This window comes from Ischnura elegans, chromosome 1 (assembly GCF_921293095.1).
Source record: "Ischnura elegans chromosome 1, ioIscEleg1.1, whole genome shotgun sequence".
In the NCBI taxonomy this organism is placed as follows: Eukaryota; Metazoa; Arthropoda; class Insecta; order Odonata; family Coenagrionidae; genus Ischnura; species Ischnura elegans.
In genome coordinates, this window is record NC_060246.1 from 96,279,063 (window position 1) to 96,299,844 (window position 20,782).

Below are 20,782 nucleotides of genomic sequence, written 5' to 3' on the forward strand. Positions count from 1 at the left end.
CTCATCTTTTAACTTGAAAGAGTTGAGAGCTTCGATCTCTCGCCGAGAGCGACTAAGAATTTTAGCCAATCATGGAAGACATAAACAAAGTATTTTTTTGTTCAATTTTCAAGCTCTTATTAGAATTGCAATAAGTTACCATGGTAAACGCGCCCATTGTCAACCCAAAACAGCCAAGTATATAAGATTCCCATTGGATTGGCTTCAAATAAAAAGTTCTTAAAGGTCCAAAATGTTTAAAACTGATGAAATGAAGCTTCTTGGTCATAGCGAAATCCCTTAAGGATCATATTGTGGGCATCGCACTTTAAGCATGACCCGTAATTAACGCTTCACCGGCACTGGTTGAAAATAGGCATAAAATTCAAGTAACTTTTTTATCAATTTCGTTGCTACAAAATTTATAGTATATATATAAAAATGTAACAATTTAAATTACAACTTGTAATAAAAAAACACAGAGTAATATTTCTACATTTCTAAAAATAGTTATGAAAAGTGCGTTCCGGCACTGCTAACTTTGCCATGACGTCACTAGCTCTACTATCTACGTTTTATGCATACGGGAACCATGAAGGATGTTCTTTTCTTCTTTTCCCGTTCACGGAATGTCCTCATATCTCCGTCTAGTTTTGTATCAATTAAATTTTCAAGCCAACTATTTGAACAATTTCTCATTCCTTTTCTCTTCGTCAATCCCAAGTTCTCGATTCCTCTCCATAGCCATGTGTTGAACGCTTCCATCCTGTCCTCAGCCTCCCTTGTCAAAGTTTCTGTGATTTATCTCTGCACAGCGATATATCCTCTGCAGCTAACCCCTCCCAGGTTTATTCCTCGCCATGTTACTAATGTTTGCCTCATCATATCTTTTCATTGGACTAAGTCCTCCTTTGTATGCGCTGTTCCATTTCCGAGATCGTCAGGCATATTTTAAATGGTTCTTACCCTACATGCTAACAAAATATACAATTTCGTCGTTCCGAATAGACCCTATCGAGTACTAATCGACCGTCAATGTACGAATTTTATTGATCACTACTTCGGAAATAACTCAGGCAATCACTGAATTGTAGGAGAATTTTAGCGCGAGAGAGGGAGAGAGTTTAAAATACATAAGGTTCCACAGGGATGTGTTTTGAACTGGCTGCGCAGGAACTGCTTGATATCAAATGATTTTATTTAATTCAGCAGGCTGAATAAATACAACTTTTACCTTAGGAAATAAGTAGTATTATACGAAATGATATTAGCCTGCAATTTCTATTCCTATTCAATTTCTATTTGTAAAATCTGTTTGGATACCTGAAAAAAGACATATGGGAGAGACAGAGGTTTTTTTTGCCAGTTTTTCACGCTACCTTTACTTATCCTTGCACTAACTATACTCTAAATTTTGGTGGCTACACAGTCTAGGCTAGTCAAACAATGCCTATCCCTCCGTTCAATTACAGTATTCTTCTATCACCTCCTGTGTAGAAGCGAATTCAATTTGAAGCTCGCCCGTCGTAAATTGAAACGCGGGAGGAACCCTTTGTAGCGCGGTCGTATTCCATACTTTGGCCGTAACACAATAGGTACCCATATGTATTTTCCTGGAACTACTCGCAACCTTATCCTTGCGAGTGGAACGAAATGGGAGGCGTCATTCGTCGGAATTGTATGTAACACGTGCTGGCGAGGTCAGCGCACAGATTCCCGCTTCACGTACGAAGAGTTCGCGGCACTGAGGATCGAGTCGGTGATTTCGTACGGAAACTATTCGCGCACAAACGATAGACTTCGGGGAGGATGACAATGGGATTCCTAAATGATTTGGACACACGAGACACTGAAATTGATGTTTTTGAGGCGGGTCCGAAATGGAATGCTAGCCATAAAGCATTTCAGCATTTTGTAGAAACTTTAAAGAGTCGAGAGAACTGCGTAATTTGGCACCGCCAAGTGTTTTCATAAAAAGAATGTTTGCACATTTGGCGTCTGAAATTTGTGACTGCACCGAACTTGAAAGAGGTCGGGCGAAATGAATCCCTTTCTTAGCGAAATACAGTCGGCATATCTTGAAAAAGGTGTAAAGTACCAGAGATGAAGAAGAAATAACAATATTATTTTTATGTCTATTCTTATACGATAAATTCTTATGTTTCCTCTTTTGTCTCATGAAAATTTGGGCCGTCTTTGGCAGTGGCGCAGCAAGGGGGGTTTTGGGGGATAAACCCCCCCCCCCCAGAGCTTAGAGAAAATTTTAAGTTTAATCTATTTTACTTAATGGATTAGTATTACTTATAGAAAAGTGTTCGGATTAATAAAATATCCCTCAGAAAGCCGTAAAACTTGCCATTTTGAGCCATTAATCTTAAAAAAATTTATGAAGGAGGGCCCCCGCAATTCCTACTTACCCTTGCGGGTATGCAAAACCCCCACCCCCAAAGTATTAGTTGCGCGTAAAAACCCCCTAGCCTTAATTCTTAGCTGCGCCCCTGGTCTTTGGAGAAGATTGAACCTTCAAAATCAAACGATTGTGCATAAGTGGTATGCTTCATTTCACCGTTGAGCAGAAAATTACTTTATTAATTAACATCGAGCTTATATGATAGATTTTTGGAATAGTACATGTTATGTTAGAATAGTAAATGTTATATTATTACTGAAGCTAATAAATATGAAGTTCTTTATGAAATGAGAAATAAAATATTGAGTGTAACGGCATTTGAAAGGGATTTTTGCAACGTTATTTATTATTTTGAAGCCCGAAATTATAAGCTGAAGCCTCAACTAGGACAACGTTGATTGATATCCTAGTCCATTTTGCTGATAGCATTTGACTGTAGCATTACGTATCCATCATCACCTATACAGTGTCACACCCTCAGGCGCGGCATGTGATGCTGATCATCCGAACGCCCTTTTTTAATGTTACACCGAAGAAGTTAATTCAGAAGTTAATTCTAATATTTCTTTTATTGTGTTTCTAGAAGCCAAAAGACGACTGGGGCTGAAATATTGGCATTTATACTTCCGTGCCTTTAATCTTCATTCAATTTACCTTTTTTTTAATTCTTGACGAAATAATATCTCTGGATATAATACATTAACTACTATTACCAATTCGCTCATGTAAGTTTTTAAAATTTCTCAGATCATTCCTCCTTATCTGCTGAATTTCCATTGCTGAAAAGTGGCTCTTTTGACAAATTTTTCTCTACCCTTCGTGTTTGAAAATGTTTTCATCAAATAATGCTTATTCAGCATTGCATTTCCATATTTAATACTCAATCATAGTGGGCGAGAATCGGTGTCTAAGTTGGGTATGTTCAAGACAACCTCCTTGTGTATGTTGGTTCCCACTTGAATATGAATGGAATATTATTTTTTTAGACTTGAACAGCACTAACTAGACTCATTAGACTTCAAATTTATCAAATACTTATGTTTTCTACAGTATGGCTCCCGTTTTTCAATTGACTCCCAAGAAATAGCCCTTTTTTATCGAGCCATTATTACTTTTTTGTTCACACAAAAAATAACTTTGGTCAAGGGTCTCTGTTTTCAATGTTGGTAGCACATTGAATGGGGTAAAGTATGCAGAAGGAAACCGAAAAACAATTTCTCAGCGTTCGTTTGGTGTGTTTAATTAGGGGGTCACGCCCATCGTAAGCAGTCCAGCGCTCTCGGCTGACGAAGGATGCGAGAGCACTTTCGCGTAATTTGACCGCCGGGAGGCGAAGATGGAGTGTTTCCCGTCCTCCCTGCTCATTACCTCTCCCTTAGGGATTCTGGTGTTCTTCGCCACCAGGGGGCAGCGAGGGCGAAGTCCAAGAAAAACTCGAAGCCGATTGGATGGTGTGGAAGTGGAAGCTGGGATACCTCCTCGTTTTCCATTTATTTCAACCAACTTCAGTATTTGTAATTAGTTTCCAATCCGTATTAGATCTGCAGATTTGCCTCATTTTAAAAATTCCAAGTCAATTAAAATTAGAAACAAAAAAAGTAAAAGGAATTTTATGAATTAAGGCACCATGTTTTTGGCAAAAAAGTTGAAAAATTAAAATTCACGGCATTTTTTTCTCAAAATAGACTGGGTGCATTTTGCTTGAGATGAATATAACATCGTGTAGAAGTTTAAATCGAAATTTAAGATTTAAAGGGCGTCAGGAAAGGATTCTAGCGTTTTTTTAAATTGAACAGGAATGACCTAAATGTAAATTTATCGCCAAATTTTTAAATCCGCCAGATTTTATTTCCGAAATTTCATATTTTCGACAAAAATAACATTATTGACATTTATTATTCGAGGTCCTAATAAATATTACATCTAGTACAGCAGAGGTGAGACACACGGACGAGAATTGCGCAACAAAATGGGGCATTTTAGAATAGGAAAGGGTTGTTGAGAAGATCGCTATGCAGTATCGAGGATTGACAAAAGGCCTGATCTGGTGCGTAGCGTTTTAAACTTAGGAGGGAGTATGAGAAGAGATTTGATGTGTGGGTGTGGAGGAGAATAAAGGGAATGGCTAGGTGAGATAGAGATAGAGTGGAAGGAGGTTTGGCTATAGCGACTGTACTGTACGGGGAAAATGTGCTCAATACAGTGTTTGAAGGAAGAATTTTACGTTAGTGAGGGAGGGTAAAGGAGAGAATAGGAGTTATGCATCAAATGAAAGGAAGAAAGCCTCATTACGAATTGAAGAGCCACGTTAGAGGAGAGACAGGCTTGGGTAATGTGCAAAATTTTACATGTTAACCTACCTTAACAGGTGGAATACTTTATCAATAATAATTACCGTTGAGGTCTCACTTTTTGCCTCGAATTTAGAAAAATTGAGCCGAAAATCCAAAAATTTATATTTATAATAGTCTAAACTAGCATTTCACATCTTTTTCTCAGAGCGAAATTTATTGCTACCAAAAGGTTTTTTAATTGATCGATTTATTCTGTCAGAATTACTGCCTCAAAATTTGAAAATATTTGATGCATCAAAAAGGCTGACGCATTCTTAAATCATTATGAATCATTGGGTTTATTGAGTTTCTATTCAATACTTTTAGCTAAAAATTTAATACCATATTTTTCACAGTAAAATTAAGTTCGATCTCATTGTCCTCGGAAAAAAATTCCAAAAAAGTCAAAAATATCTGTATTGCCGAAAAGCTGGTAATTGCTCTAAGTTTAAGTTTTAAAAAAGCTTTTAATTTTATCGCTAGAAACGTAAACCTTATGCGGAATCTTTAAAACATAAATAATATCTCTGTGACCAAATGGTCGTTTGGAACAAGTATTTGCGATTTTTTCGCAATTCACAGCATGACATAGTGGTGGGGCACAATTAAATTACGTAGCGCTATTCCTCGCCTCAAAGACATTCTGAAACATGAGAGTCAAAAGGTATTTTCTAATATCCTTAACGGACTGCCACTAGAATACTAACTGCACGCATCATAGCAGACTAAAAGTTCAATTTCTTAGTATATACATAATTTAAATGGTTTTACATATGCGTATAACAACATATTTGAGAAAAAGTTATAATTTTAAAGATTAGTTTTCCAGTTCTGAGTTTTATTGCTGATGGTACATTTGTTATTGCCTTAAGAAAGGATTCAAGAAATGTTCCCGCTTTAAAACTCTAATTGAAATGTTCCACTCTTCGAAAATTCTGATAATGATTCATCAATTTTAAATGCGGGTAATCGATAAATTTCTTCCACTACCATGAAAAAACGGAACAAATTAGGATCTTTATTTAATAGAAATAATCGTCTTTGAGACAAAGAGATATGTATTTTCATATTTATTAATGCAGCAGAATAAAGCTATAATTTTCTATGCTGCCCAAAATACACATTCGTGACTGTTTAATCTGATACATGCCCTACACATTGTGTTTGTGCGTTGCCCCAGACACTTAATATATCACTGCAATTGTCTCTAATTTAATCATAAAGTTCAACAAATATATATTTTTATTTAAATATTCTTCATTATGAATCTGCGGGATGTATAGGGCATGTTTTTAAACAAAAAAGTAAAAAAATGCAAATTGCATTTAAAACTGACTTAAAATGAAAGAATTTAACCCTGGGGGAAAAAAAAAACGTTTTCCCCCTCTCCGCGACGTTGTTTCGTCGCCGAGAGAATATGGAAATCACTTCAATTCCCCACCCAACATACATAGCCGCCGTTCGTAATTTCGACTCTACACGAACTCACAGTCAAGTAGGTGCGCGCCGCGGGAGGACAGCGACGTCCGAAATAATGCAACGATGGAATTTCTTCCCCCCCGTCCCCCTTCAGTTGCCCACCTCCTCCCCGTGCTAGCGCCGCAATCCCCTACAAAACTACCGGCTCGGCCAGCCGCGATTCTCGTCTGAGAGAAGAGAAGACCTCGACCGACCCACTTACATCCTTTTAATTCGGAAGGAACTCGTGAAGCCGCGAAGTCGCGAGGGAGGTGGTATAAAATTTTTTTTTTCAAAAATCTTTGTAATCTCCCAGAGGTAGGTGTGTAGTTAAGCGTTTTTTTTGTGCAAAGTGCGGGGAATTTTTTTTTAAGAGTAGTACGTAGCAATCAGCTTATGGAGAAAAATTTCCCTTATTTAACCACCACCACAAGCGATGATTTATGCCAAGATGATTCAGCGTAATATCTGCGTAATTAAATCATTAAACGACACCAGTATGCGAGCCGTTAAAAGTTTGGAAAATAAATTTGTGCTGCAGACTTTAATTAATGGAATAGTGTCACGACTTTAGCTAAAAATAGCAATGGCTCCGCATTATTTTAACTAAACGCGAGGATCAACCATGATTTTGCAATTGACTACATGCATAAAATTTAATACACATTATATAAAATACAAATATCAGGGTATTTTACTCGCCGGAGTATCGAAGATAGATGAATCTTTGATACTTAATACATAATCGGTCGACAATGATGTTTTTAAGATGAGTACCCGCTCACTTCCTGCTTTTTTTGAGAAAGTATCAATCAACGCCATATTATTATCACGCCAAATTATCTCACCGGATAATTTTATAATGAGTTGTAACTCATAAAACATCTTTCATATCTATCATTTTACTTAGTTTTCTAACAGCTTTAGGTTTTTACTGCAGGTCAACTTAAGTGGTGAAAGATTGGCTCGGATAAAAAAATGATGAATATTTAGTCAACTTCACCACAACGGAAAACTGTAAAAAAATTATGATATACAGTAATCCCAAAAATAAACATAAAAATAGTTAATTTTGAAAATGCTTATGAATAAAAATAGCCGAAAGAAATCATTGAAATGATTATGTGCCGGCGAATTTTAAGTATATCTTTGGAAACATAATTACAAGAATTGATTATGACATTGATATAAATTAAAAAATAAAAAGAATGAATTAATATTTCTCTCCCTTTTTTCTTGATATTCCACACATACGTCTGAAAGTGCCACTCAATTCTGGTAAAGTTCTATGCAATAGAAACTAAAATTTTCTGTGTGGGCACCATAGCGTTCGGAGAGTCTAATTCGATCTAATACTAGTTGAAGAGGAATCTCGTGTATCTGACATAAGAATCATAATAACAGCTCCCAGAGTGACTATTCCTCATGTGTGGTCGGGGAAAATCGTATTGGACACAATACACCCCATCCCTGCGGTATTGGGTGCCGTAAATACTGCCGCTATTATTTCTTTACTGTTCTTCTGAGATTAGTCGCCCGCAATGTCGTTACGATAACGACCTCACATTGCGAAATTCCATGTATGGCCGAAGACCACGATACCCTTCGTTCTTCCAATCGGGGTGAGCTCGTACACTTTAACATGGGGCCTTTTTGGCTTCGCGAAACGGCCGATTTGGCCCGAATTCCTATTTCGTCGCCAAAGTTAACGCAATCCACTATCAGCTTAGAACCACGACGGAGCGCAGTATGAGCCACCTTTTGAAAATCCGAACGCCATTTTAGGCTCTCGAAAGTGGAGGAACCTTGCAGGAATTCACTCGATTTGCATTCAGATTTGAGGAAATTGTTACACAATGTATATCCAAGACAAAAGCCGACCAGATACCCTCATTCATTCATACAATTACAATCGTAATATCGGTATAACGCAACTCTTCAGTTCCCTGGCTCTCTTCTTCATCTGCCGCAAAATCTCTTGGTCATACTCTTGGGTTATCTCCTTCAATTTTTTCTCTTCTATATCCTTTAGTAATTACGACTAATAAAGTTACAAAGCTGAGGAGGAAAACACCTATCTTGAGGAAAAAAATTATTGCAATTCATCTTATTTAGTGCAGGAAATGAAAAAAAATCTGCTCGCTAAAATATTCGGAATCAACTGTGAACTGAGGGGAGAGAATAAAAAATTGTGTAATTTCGACATGGATATAATTTAATTTGGAAAATTAGCGTTGATGCTATTTTTAACGAGTATTTAGCAAGGAAAGGCTTCTTTTCAAAATTCGGATTCCATAGCAAAGGGGATAAGGGAGCATGTCATCGATTCTATAAAATATGTAATTGCGTTTGGCTAATTAATTCATTTCATTATTATGGGTTTGTGAAAGGGGATATTAAAGGTTGGCAGGGAAAGAAAAGGTATTGTGAAGACGCTATCAAAAGCGGTATCAACGGATAACTTAGACAATGTAAGCATTTTGAATTCTTAAGGAAATTAATGGGAGGAAGGGACAGGAAAAATGAATTTGAAAAGGGGCTAAGTACCACTGTGAGATATTTTCGCGAAAGAGAAATGTTATGGAATGAGTTACCGTGGGGTTTAGGCATTAATGCGGAATAGGGTCAGTGAGACTATTTCATGTGCAGAAAACGTATGCAATAGCTACCAACGCGGAGCAGCTCTAGATAGAATTGAGTTTTCAAGCAATAGAATGGAATACCATTTTAAATTTTCAACCGCTTTTCAATTGGACCAAAAACTGGAATACTTCGGAAGAATTCTTCATTTGATTTGATTTTTAGAGGATTCTGTGGCAATTCTCCAAATCAAAAGTTTGTTTCATTTTGGAAGGTATTCATTGCACTCTGCCATACCCTACTTTTATCCATTAATGACTTGATTTTTTATATTCTCGCTTACCTTATAACCTTACTTAAATTTATCAAATGATGAAAATGCTTGGATGAGCGATTTAAATAACATTGCGTACCATAGGTCTTATCATATTAATGAAGTAAATGATACCTGCAATATCTATTTTTAACATATGCACTAAAATTGACCATTACATTAAATTTACAAAGCCAGAAATATTTTTAAAAGCTTCCAAAATTTAAAGAAATAACCAGTTCAATATTAACTGTTGCTTTGAAATGTAATGAATTGCCTTTAAAGAACTAAGCACTAAAGGGAGAACTACAGTATACGTTAAATTCCTTCGTGGCTAGAAAAAGTTTTGTGATTTTGATGGACGAAAGTTGAATGCATGGATTATTTTGGTATGATAACGTTCCGGTCATCTAAAAATTTAGTTATTGCGTCGGTTTTATAATTTAATAATATTCATATTTAACCTTGGGTGACAAGGGATATAATTCATATGCCATATGGTGCACCTACCGAAAATTAATATTAAGTATACCTACAGATACGTTCTTGGCGGCTTCAAAATCTATTTGGGAATTTTCGATGAAGATTAATACGTCTACCCTTTGCCAACGTCAATTCATTCGGCAGCCACTTTTATTTTTTATCTAAATATTCGAATAGGTTCAGAATATTTCTTGAAAGGCATAATTTGCGCCGGGCAGGTAGCAGGTATCTATAATATATTGAATGTAAAAGTAATATGTAAAAGTTGAATGCATGGATTTTATTCTACTACAACGTTCTGGTCACCTAAATTATAGTTACTGCGTCGGATGTATAATTTAATACTATTCATATTTAAGCTAGGGTGACAAAGGGCCATTAATAAGCCATATGACGTACCAAACGAAAATAAATATTAAGTGTACAGATAGTTCCTTGCCGGCTTCAAACTCTATTGGGGAGTTTCGGATGAAGATAAATACCTCCACCAGATCCAACGTCAATTCGTCCGGTAGCCAATTTTCTTTCTTTTTATTTAAATATACGCATGGGTTCAGAATATTGCTCGGAAGGCATATTATTTGTGCCGGGCAGGTAGGTATATAATGCAAATTTATTTCTTGGAGGCCAATTTTTCAGGTGGGGGGAAGGGCGAGACACTTCCTCAAAATCCACGGCAAAATGGCTAGGGCCCCACAGTGCGTTAATCAAAACGCACGACTCTCCAGGGATATTATTTCCCTTCCTATCCTCTTTCCCTCTCGACTTCCACCCCCTCCCCACTCCTTTTCCCTACCCTCAGAACCTCCCTTACAACATCTCCCACCCCCTGTCCTAATGAATAATAAGTGCGACGAAATTGTCCGAAGAAAACAGCCGGATTCCTCCGTCGAGTCGTGGACGTCGCTTGCCGCCACAAATACACGGGGACCCTCCAGGCCTGCCTGGGTTGCCTCTTTCGCTGGAATCAATATGTGACCCAAATAGATTAGGGGGGCCCCACTAAAACATTTTCCTCAGAGAGAGAGAGAGAGGGAGGGTGGGAGAGAGAAGAGAAAAGAGAGAGGTCGGAGGTAATAAATCCGGAGGCGAACGTAGAAAGCCGGAATGGGTATTGAAAACCATCGATTTGAACGGTCAATCCTTTATTATTTTTTCCTTCTCCTCCTGCCCATGGTTCCGATGTAGAAAAAAAAATATAATGGGGACACAGTGTGGAGGTGGGATGAAGTGGGAGGACGGGTGAAAAGAGAGAGAGAAAAGAAGCCATTTTGAACGCGGTCATCCATTCATTTGTTTTTTCCTTCCTTTTGCCTTTTTTGGTGGGGGAGGACGTGAATTAATAGAGGATGTAAGGAGGAGAGTGAAAATGCTGGGCGAGGGAAAGGGAATGGGAAAATAGGAAGGTAGGAGGGAAGAAGAATGAAACGAGAAGGGAGAGATATATTTCGAAAGTTTATGAAACGTGAAATAAAGTCATAAAACTTTCGCGCTGATACATAATGTGTAATTTCGACATGTTTCGTCGAAAAGGTGGCATCGTCAGGCTTCACTAGAGTCTCGCGTTCAACTGCTTCGATGCCATCTGATATGTCTTCTTCCTTTGAGACCAAAATGCTTTCGTAAGTATCATGCGTCAATTCTGGCAAATTCAAACATTTATGTGATATCAATTTAGCATCGTTTTGCGAGCAAAAAGTTAGACGTTAACCTGAAAATTCAAACTTCTGAGCTTATTGCCTCGAATTTCTCATTTACTTACTGGTGGAGAGAATAGGATGTATTAAACAAGAGATGTGAGCAATGTCATATCAAAGGGACATTTTGAATTTATTGAAACAAAACGCTAAATACCTCCACTTTACCTTTACCAATACCTTTACAGAGTTGTTGAAAAGATAAATTGGGTGACTAAAACTTGTAATACCGGTTTATTAACAGAAATGAACCTTAATTTGAAATTACTGGAAACATTTTGAGCTTATTTCGGTTGAAATTTGTATCTGAAACCAAGAACTTTCGATAGTCAGGAATTCAAGAGCAGAACGTATGCAAAACTCTTCGGTGACTAAATATTTGCTGAATGGATCACAAATTGTGAAAATCGTAGAAGCAGGAATCCATCGAGTTTCACGAAACATTTGTTCAGAATCATCCAGTTGACTAGATAATTACATAAGAAGAAACTTCAGGAGTTAAAACTGGCTGTAAGGATAGTCATAGCTTAAATTGGAACAACAATCTATAAAAGTTCAGAGAATATTTCGCAAAATGTTTTATGTGAATATAATTTCTTGTATTACGTTGCCTCGTGATACCCTAATGAGGCCTGGTTACGTAAGTAAAAAAATTAATTAATTGATGACAAGAATTAAAAAAGTTTTTTTTCAGAGAAGAGTGAAGATTTGGGTGGGCCAATATAAATAAGGTGGTAGAAGGATAGTTGACGCTTTTAAGAGCTTACCATTTGCATTATTGGAATGGTGAGTGGACTGCTGTTCGACATTAGTCAGCACAATTGGTATTTACATTAATTTCCTTTAAGTTTCTGGTGGTAAATAATAAATTTCATTCGATGAAATGAAAATGCTGTACTGTTTACAAGAAATAATCCATGACTTACTGGTGGCAAAAGAAATATTGATGTGAAAGGTACGTGGATTGACCCGTTCTTTTCGTGGTTATTGACCAAAGACTGATGAAAAAATACTTATTAGCGCCGTTAAATATCAGTGCAAAATATGTGAGGCGAAGGCAAAGAAGATAATGAGATTGGCAAAGGGAATGGAGACCTTTAAGAGTCACCCATCGTACGTAATGGAAGAAAGTGGAAAGATTTTATTGACGCTCGAAAATTATATCCTGCATAGTGGCATTACCGAAATTTACTTTATGGTTAAAAGTACGAAAGGGTAAAACAGAAAAGCAAAAGGAATTTTTATGGTGGATTTACGATTTTACACCTAAAAATAAAAACTTCTTTGAACTCAACAGATTTTATTTCATAATTACTTCGGTCGAACAGAATACTTGAAAAACAGCGAACCATTGAAAATTTTCAAAACAAATCACAACTTCCGATGAATCGATGAAAAGTAGATGGAGACTATGAGATACATTCAAACCATTTCGGTGCTATCCTCTAGAATTTCGCGCTAAAGAAAAACAATTTACAACAACGTATGATATAAATGAAATGAGATTGTAAGGAGAAGATTTGGTTTTCGCATCATAGTGTTGCGCTTGGAATTTGGAATCATGGGAGACGAAGATAGATATGAAGTTATAAATAACCAATCATGGGTGGATATTGGTTTGTACGGAATTCATTTCTATTCATTTTGAAGCGGCGTAATATAAATTTATCTCGAGAATATAAAATTGTAGCACTATTTCCAAGAATTACGCCGTGACTTCGAGGCGGCAAAATAAAATGCCATGGAAAAATTCCATGAATTGACAGATATACCATCGCTAAGATGATTACTACCGCTCACCAATAAATAAAATTCTTTAGACTGATGCTTGCGGAACACTTCCATCGAGGAGAATCCGCAAAAACAATTATTTCGAACGAGTAATATATCAATAATGAATCACAGATGTCAACTGTTCAAACTCTTTTTTCCCGAATTACGTGCGGAAAAAAGACCATATTACAATTACGAATGACATTAATTAAATGAGATTGTAAGTACAATAATGAAAATGCTGGATGGGAAACAAGATAAGGAGAGTGGTAAGGTTGGGGGAGACCTTTAAAGTCCATCTATGTACATATATTATTGAGACGGTGGAGGGATGATGGGAGTGCATAAAGTAGCATTATACGTGTTAGAACGAAGGTTTCCGTGGTGGTGGTTTGATCTCTGTGTTTTTCTCGGGTTCTCTTCCGCGTCAATTGACTTATGGACTACAGTTACTCTGGCAGGATAGGAAAAATCCTTCGACCTGAAGACGCTGGCAGGGTTGCTGGGTAAACTATTGTCCACAAGATTACTGATGCGGAAGAAAACCCGAGAAGAATGCAGAGATTTAAAATTCAATGTATAGTAAATGAGAAAACATGGCGAAAGAATAAAACTGCAATGAAAATAGCCCGGATATTACATGCTCGAATGCCATCCTTCCCATTTTTCTTGCGGAAAAAAGGCCGAATTACAATAACGAATGACGTGAATTAAATGAGCTTGTAAGGATGAGAATGAAAACGCTGGATGGGAAACAAGGGAAAGAGAGTGGTGAGGTTGGTGGGAGGGCTTTAAGTGCCATCCATGTACATTATTGAGACGGTGGAGGGATTGTGGGTGGGTTTGAGTGTAACGGCGAAGGAGGGAGGAGGCGGTACTTCTATGAGGGTGAGAGAGAGAGAGAGAGAGGAGGGGTAGGAGAATGTAAGGAAAGCAGCAGCGATCCTAGGGTGGGCTGGGAGAGAAGAGAGGAATGGGAGAGGATCGGAGAACAAGGGGCGGCAAAGGTAATTTATAGGGGCGCGGCGGATTGACCCAGGGGCTGGAGTGAGTGGGAGCCGGAGAATTATGAGATGGCTCGGGGAATAGCGAGGGTGAAGGGGAGGCGAGGCAGTGGAGCTGAAACAATGAGGTCTAGGGTATGAGTGGTATTGAAAGTGGAGAGGGAGGGAGGGAGGGATGGGGTGCTAGAGTAGATGGGATGCCTAGGGATGGAACATCCCGGGGTTGAGAGGGGTGGTGGGGTGGAAGTGAATGGACCACGGAGGTGATTGCAATACAGTATCGCCCCCGCATTATGGGTTCTGTGGAGATGCGTGGTGGCATTAAAATTAAGCAAGTCTGTATGAGAAAAACTAAGGGAGTGAAGTACCTACAGTTAAATTATATTTTAGATTTTCAAGGATAAATATTTAATTTTATATATTATTAAATAAAATTTTAATTTCACCTGTTGAATACTATTGATGAATATTTATCGGGTTGTCAGCCAGGTTAATTCGTTTATATAAGCCGACGTTTCGAGAGACGACTTGTCTACCATCTTCAAGGCCGTGTCACTCCATGAAAGTCCAATTTCACACTAAATTCTCTACACGGTGTGAAATTGGACTTCCATAAAGTAACACGGCCTTGAAGATGGGAGACAAGTCGTCTCTCGAAACGTTGGCTTATACAAAAGAATTAATCTGGCTGAGAACCCGAGAAATATTCTTCAAGGATGAATGTTTGCATTGCGGCCTATGACTTTTTCATAATTTTGTCTTTCAAATGTCTACTGTACTTTCAGATGTATTTGTAAGTTAAAATTTTCGCGAGCCTCCATTTTCATGTGAATGAAATTACAGTTTTAAGTTCTTGGTAATTCGTGTAGGACTTACTGTAACAACATTTATTGAATCCAGGGCCATACTAATTAAATTATACTTTTTGTTAAATAATTGGTTAACATAATTACTGATTGTACGCAAAATCAACAGGGGAAAAAATCTTTCACCTTGACCTGGATTTGAAACCATCGTCGCAGTGTTAGCTTAACTTGATAAAGCACTAGACCGGAAATCGGGAGATCCGGGTTCGAATCCCGGTCAAGATGAATGTTTTTTTTCTCTATGGGTTTTTCGCAAAACTTGTGCAAAACTTGTGCAAGTTATCACCGTGGCTAGTCCCGGTACACTTTAATGATCACTGATTGTAGCAAATATGTTTTTATGATATAAGTTTTGTGAGAAAAAATATAGGATGTTTTATGAGAATTGCTGGAGTATGAAAAATGATTGGGATAAATGATGACGTAAGTGAAATTACGACTTTTTAAATGCATATATTTAACATGACGACTGGTTAAAGAAAATTGGTCCCTGTGATGTATAGATATTTTGTAGCAATATAAATGAACTTTTCGTGATAAATGTTGGATTGTAGAAAATAACTAAGGAAACGAAGTCCGCCATATGAAATAACATCTTTAACAGGGTAAGATGTAATATATGCGTACAGCTTTTGCCAACAGCTTTGCTATGACTTTTCAACATTGTAGGTCAATATTTTCACAGGAAATCTTCTATCTATTCTTAAATTTATTTTCCGAGTCTTCAACTTTGATACTTGGTCTACCGCTTTGGTAGTCACGTATGTGTTACAAAATTTATAAAATGCAGGGTATCGTTTGTAAAATTATCTATATCCAGTTTAAACGGTTAGAAATGACGACTGGTTTCAACAAATATGCCCCTGCGAAGGTGGATGCCTGGGCGACGTATGTTCCGTGGCAGTGAAATTGAACGCATACTAAGAAGCAGTGGCGGATAGAAATGGCGGGGGGCATGCGCCCCCTCATGCGGGGCGAATTGCGGAACATTGCAGAACCACAATTACACATACTTTTTATATCATAAAGTGGCATTGTCTTGTATATGTTTATAATCACTTTAAATATAGCTTTCTTAAAATTTGGATTCAACTTATTTTTCATTACGATATAAAGAAAGGTAGCTCAAGATATATTTCGCCAACCCCTTGAGTTTTTTCTGCTTTCATTACTGCTTAGAAGTACCAGAGTATGAATATAATTGAGTTAATGGCGTATGAGGTGAATAAAGTTATAGTTTTCCAATAATTTTAGGCGAATAATATTGACGGATTCGTCAATATTTTTCGTCTGATTGCGGTTTTTCTGCGGTAAATTACTCAGAAAGACTTCAAAAAAGTTTTTCCCGAGCAGGTATTCTTCATGTGGGGTGTAAGAAATTATTTATCACGAACTTTGTAACAAATTTGAAGAAATTAAGGGTAAAAATAAATATTAAAGTACCCTTTCTAATGTAAAAATAGCATTAATTCGACAATTTTTAAAAATTAAGCCGTCTTACGAGTGAAAAAATTCTGGATTCAAGTCGCTAAATATGCTTTTTTCATGAAAAACTGTCATTTAATTCAACCAATCTTTAACCCAGGAGAAGGTTTTCAACCACTTCGACGGCAATTTGTTATTGCAAATATACGGCAAGATTTATAAATAGACAAATTCCTAAAACTCTGTTCGAAACCCAATATCAAAAATACTTTGGAAAAAGAAACCAATTTGTTTGATTAATCTTTTTAAAAATAGCAATAAAACTAGAATAATCATGATTTATATTTTCTCTGACGGATATTTAAGTAAACCTGTTAACAACAACCAGGAAAATTAGCCTTGAGGACAGACTATATTTCATACCAGCAGTCATTATGTGGCATTTTTTAAGTGTTGCCCCCCCCCAAAAATTTCTGGTACCCCTCCCCCCCCAGAAATTCCTCGAACTTCCTCCGAACTTATCCGCAGAACTTCTCCCGCCAAGAACTTTTCGCGCTAAGGTTTTTTCGCGCAAAGGATTTTTTGCGCAAAGGGTCCCTGTAGCAAAGTGCCCTGTCTCGCAAAATCCTGTCTCTGGAAAATCCTGTCTCTGGAAACAGTCTCTGAAACAGCCTCCGAAACAGCCTCCGAACCAGCCTCCGAACCAGCCTACCTGCAATGCAAGACTTATATAGGACTACTGCGGAGAAATACTTCTCCTTGGCAAGCAAGGGGAAATCGGTGCTAAGGCCTTAGTATTGCACTTGGAGTGAGAAGTTTTACCATTGTCCTATCACAAACTCTCTCTCCCTCCAACACCTCACCCCAGTATCTCCTTCCCCTCCATGTGTTCCAATGAACGATTCCTCTGATGTCTCCAACCCAGAAGTTGAGGGGAAAATTCTGGGTGCTGGCTGTTGTCTCAAAACCAGTGAATGGTGTTTTGTGGAGCGGCCGTTTCTGCAGGGGCAGTGACGCATCAGTGGGCGGTTGTTGAATTCGCCTGGCTACCCCTCCACTCCCTGGAAGAAGCCCTCCCCTCAAATGCTGTCTCGCCTTGCATAGGCAAGCCCTCTTTTCTGGTCGAGACCTGCTGGGAGTCACATGTCTTGTGAGCCATGAGATTTTTAGAGCAATTTTCTGCTGGTAATGTTTCCTTTGGGATCATGAATTTACTATCATTGTTTTCTGTAATACTTCTGATTTTTTGAATACTCTACTTTGAATAGATATCGTACGGTAATAACTCGTAAATTGTTTTTGGCTACCTTTTTCTTGTGAGCTGTTTTTCTGTTTGTGGAGTCTTACCCTGATCCAGCATGTGACCGACGGTTGGAGTATTTCCCTTGTCTGGACTTACGTGAAAAATCAAGCAGATTTTCGACGTAACGTAACATTTTGGTAGCAGAGCGTGGTTCGATTTCCTGTCCTTTCGTCGAGGTCTCCCGAGTGCTGGACAATGGTGACATTTCTCCACTATTTCTCCACTTTTTGCAGTTTCTGGTTGTTTCTTCTCTTAAAAGTGAGTTATTTTATGTTCCATTAAGTGCTTTTTGGTTCGTGTGGGATTACGTGACTAGTGTTGCCGACTTTTCCTCGTGGTCATATGCCATTGACATTAATGTTCGTAATGCTCGTAATGTTCTTGATAATTTGGATAGCAGCTCGTTATTCTCGCACTATTTTTGGTGATTGGACTCTTCCAGCAGAGATAGATAGTTTTAAATCTCGCTCTTTCTCTCTCTTTTTCTCGTTGTCGTCACTTCACTTCTCAAAATGCCTGGAGGTAATACTGACAACCCGTACGAAAAAACTTATTTAACCACGGGCGAGGATCGTAAGGCCAGGGGTACGGCTAATGTGTCCGTAGGAAGTGAAGTTTCTAATAATGAACGGGAATCTTCTTTAGAAGTGGTTCCACCTCGCCCAACGCACGAGGAAAGCAGTGATTTTCACGTCTCTCACGAAATGTCTGCTTCTCAGACATTGCCAGTTTCTGAAGGGTTAGTGATTGTCAAACAATTACTCAGTGATTTTCCGCCATTTGAAGTGTCAAACAGTGAGAATTGGTTTAATTTCATGTTAAAAGTTAATGAAATCGTTTCTTTGTCCTTGGTTCCTCTGTCAACGTTATTGTACCTTGTAGTATCTAAACTACCTGCCAGCTCTCGTCATTTTTGGTTGTCTATGTTAAACTTGAATCTCGCATGGTCTCAAATCACAGAAAAAGTTTGGGCTAGAATTGTTAGTGACAGAGAGTTTGATCGTTTGATCACTACGAAAGTTAAAAGATTTCAGTTCCCTCGCGAAACGCCCCACGATTTCGTGTGTTCTGTGCGTAATGCCACTCAGGTGCTGGGTTTGCAGTATTCCGAGTCTTCTATTGTGCGACTCATTATTCAAGGGTTAAATCCTTTAACAAAATCTGCAATTATGTTCTCAAATCAGCCTAACACATTTGTAGAATTGGACTCTGTTATCACGCAGGCTTCTAAACATTTAATGGACTGTGCTGAATATTCCAACACTTTCCATCGTATCTCTAGGAATCCGTCTTCTGTTGCCTCTTCCAGTGCGCCTAGGGAAGTTTCTTTTCCTATTAATTGTTCTTACTGTCATAAACCTGGCCACAAAGTGAACGAGTGTCGCAAAAGACGACGCTTTACTCAGCCTGCCGTGAGTTTGATGAGCGTCCGTGACAAGTGTTCGACTCGATTGCCAATATTATCTATTAATCTTCATTCTATGCCATGCCAGGCTTTAATTGACACTCGGTGTTCAGTTTCACTGTGTGATGAAGATTTCTTTGCTTCTCTGAAATGTTGCCGGAGAAAAATTATTCGTCAAAGTGTTGACGTCGATTTAATCACGGTGTCGGGGCAGCCTTTTCATATTAATTCCTCTGTCTCACTCAAGGTTCAAATAGGCAAGTTTTCTTGGAACCACGTGTTTTATCTAGCTAAAATCCCGTTTCCCGTGTTACTGGGTGTGGATTTCATTTGTAATTCAAAGATGATTATTCGTCCGGCGAACGTCAGTTTTGAAATTGCCCCGAATTCTCTTTTTTCCTTTACGGACAATTGCGAAGCGTTTAAATCGGCGCCAGTTAGTAACTCGTCCGAATCACATGTTCTGTCGTCCACTGAAATCACGTTGTGTGATAAGTTGAAGGGTTTATTGTCAAAGTATCCTGATGTGATTTCTCAAGAATTGGGGGTCACATCTGTTATGACCTACGAAATTGAACTGCTAGATTCTACTCCGATTCGATCCCATCCTTATTCATTGTCACCTCCAAAGGCAAATTTAATGAAGAAGCACATCCAATCTTTACTTGATAAGAAAGTGATTGAGGTTTCCAATTCAAACTGGTGTTCGCCAGCTTTTCTAGTGCCTAAAAAGGATGGATCTGAAAGATTAGTGGTTGATTACCGTAAGTTGAACAAAGTTGTTAAATCGGACGGTTATCCTACACCTTCTGTTGAACATGCATTCCAATATCTTGCTGATGCAAAATATTTTACTGTTCTTGATCTCAATTCTGCCTTTCATCAAATACCATTATCTGAGAATTCTAAGAAATTAACTGCTTTTGTGACGCCGTTCGGAGTGTACCAGTATAATAGATTGCCATTTGGTTTTGTAAATTCTCCTCAAATATTCACTCGTCTCATTAATGAAGTATTGGGCGATTTGAAATATTCATGTGTTTACCCATATATTGATGACTTGTGTATCTATTCCAAGTCTGCTGAAGACCATGTATCTCATGTTAATGCTGTCCTCAACAAACTACGCAGTGCCGGTTTGACGGTGTGCGAGGACAAGGTTAAGCTTGGTGTGGAATCACTCACTTTTCTGGGCCATCTCATCACAAATGGAACCTTGCAAGTTGATCCTGAGAGAGTGAGACCAATTGAACAATTCCCAGTTCCCAGAAATGTGAAGGAAGTGGCCAGATTCATTGGACTTTGTGGGTTTTACTGCAAGTTTATTCCAAGGTATTCTGAAATTTCTATGCCACTGAATCGCTTGAAACGTAAAAATGTTCCTTTTCAATGGACAGCCGTTGAAAATGAGGCTTTCTGCCAGTTGAAGAAAGCTCTCACCAATCCACCAGTGTTATCTTTCCCTCGATTTGACGAGGAATTTCATTTATTTGTCGATGCCAGTAATTTGGCGGTTGGTGCCGTTTTGAATCACAAAGTAAATGGTGATTTTGTCCCTGTGGCTTTCGCTAGTAAGGCACTCTTGGAACATGAACGTAAATTTTCTTCTTATGAATTGGAGTGTCACGCAATTCATTTTGGAATTCAAAAATTCAGTGTTTACTTACAAGTAAAACCATTTCACTTGTACACTGATAATGGTGCCTTGACATGGCTTTTCTCTCATCCTAAGCAGTTGGGCAAATTAGGCAGG